This window comes from Trachymyrmex cornetzi, unplaced genomic scaffold, assembly GCF_001594075.2.
Source record: "Trachymyrmex cornetzi isolate Tcor2-1 unplaced genomic scaffold, Tcor1.1 scaffold338, whole genome shotgun sequence".
Lineage (NCBI taxonomy): Eukaryota > Metazoa > Arthropoda > Insecta > Hymenoptera > Formicidae > Trachymyrmex > Trachymyrmex cornetzi.
This window is the reverse complement of record NW_017298087.1, coordinates 6,402-8,174: the sequence shown is the minus strand read 5'-3', so window position 1 is coordinate 8,174 and position 1,773 is coordinate 6,402. Positions and strand designations below refer to the sequence as shown.

Sequence of the window (1,773 nt, the reverse complement as noted above, 5' to 3'; positions counted from 1 at the left end):
TTCATAATATTCACAGGTTTGTCAGACGCGTACCACTTGTTCGGTTGTAATACGCGTGATTTTGAATAACCCAATAGCGAATGTTATCGGTGTTGTAAAATTTATTCGGTACGCAAATTTGATCTTGCTTCTCATAGTGTTCTCATTGGCTCGAAGAATCAGTATCTCTTCTTTATGAGCACTATCGTTGTCGTCGTCGTCGTCGTCGAATATGTACTCATCGTCATTATTACCTTTAAGCTTTCGTCGTCATACGTGACGAATAGCAGCTCTCAGATACCTGTTTATAGCACTCAATTCGTACGATCCTTCGAGAATCGTGATTATTTTATCGTCGTTATCGAAGTAGAATTTATTATTCGCGGAAGTAACGTTCGGTATTACGTTGTACGTTTCAAAATTCGTAAGACCCAATTCGTATTCACCATTACTTAAATCCAACGCAGGGAAGTAACTCGCCGTGAGGATACTGGTTGTTCCATTCAACGCGAGAGTCAATGACATAATACGATTGAAAGTAAACGTTCAACTAAGATGACTCACACGACTTATTATTAGATATATTTTTTCTTCCAATCTATTTCTCGAAGAAATCATAGACACAATTGACCGCAAATACTCTGATCGAACGTTTGATAAGAGCGATGATTATACGTTACGTTGTTTCCGAGATAGCGTTCGAGTTCCCTTGACGGTCTAAGATTGCCAAAACCATCGAAGTAAACAGCGTTATTTCCTTTCTTTGCGTAAGCAACCCAGTGTGTGCCAGTATTTTCCGAATTATCCAGATTCACGATACCGCTTTCGTTTCGATACCCACGCTACCACCGCGTTTGTAGGCGCTAGATACAGTCCACGACCCTCCGACTGATGTCGAGCGGCCTTGCGATCGCTCACAGCTCTCGCTATGCTCGCCGCTCCACCAATTAAAGATTCGAGCGCACCTAACATTGGTAAAATCGGTAGGACACCTTCACGTTTCGTTACCGGAAGTAGTCTCTTTTTTTCGTTCTCTTTCTTCTTTTCATACCCATCCCTAATTTCATTTTTGCTTTCATGGCTGCCCATACAGAGGTTGCGGCAGCTTTCTCACCAAACGTCGAATCACTCGCTGTTATACGTTTGCTCTTTCGGCGAGAACTCGATCGGCAATGTGACGATCGGCGAGATCGTTACTTCGCGAATAGGCGATATCATGTTCGCGACACGCCGCGTCTAATCGATTTATATCTCGATCACCACGGGCTAGTCTTTTCACGAGACGAGTACTGGGTCCACAAAATTGATAACCAGGTATATGTACTTCAAACGGAAGCGCGTTTATTGTCTTGTTGAGTAAACCCGCACCAGAAATTATTCCTCTCCACACTATCTTATCTCATACGACGGCGACATATGTCGCAATCTTTGATAAGTGGTGGTGGACCGTCTATGTGTGTTCGTTGCCATGGATGATTGTAATGCTCTAAACATGGACGACAGCGTTGCACTTCAGGATCCGTTTTTAAATGATTAGGTAATCGATCCCACAGTATCTCCACATAATTCTCAAATTCCTGTAGAAGAAAAATCTTCGGTATGTACTGCAATTGCTCGGCGGTAAAATCAAGAATCTCACGCTTATTCGTCAGTAAAAAAACATTTTTGTGATAACAACAACGATCCGCTTTTTACAGTAAACTGTGTGAATCGCAGTGATGCACATTTGGCTCCCCGGCAACACGGAATCCAGTCCCACCACTTTTACCCCCACCTACCGGCATCGAGTCGGCC

At 43.2% G+C, this 1,773-nt stretch overlaps 1 pseudogene; it reads right to left on the bottom strand.

The window, feature by feature from the left end:
- Positions 1 to 504, bottom strand: part of LOC108763129 (collagenase 3-like) — a 3,949-nt pseudogene extending 3,445 nt beyond the window's left edge.
- Between the last annotated feature and the right edge of the window lie 1,269 nt (positions 505 to 1,773).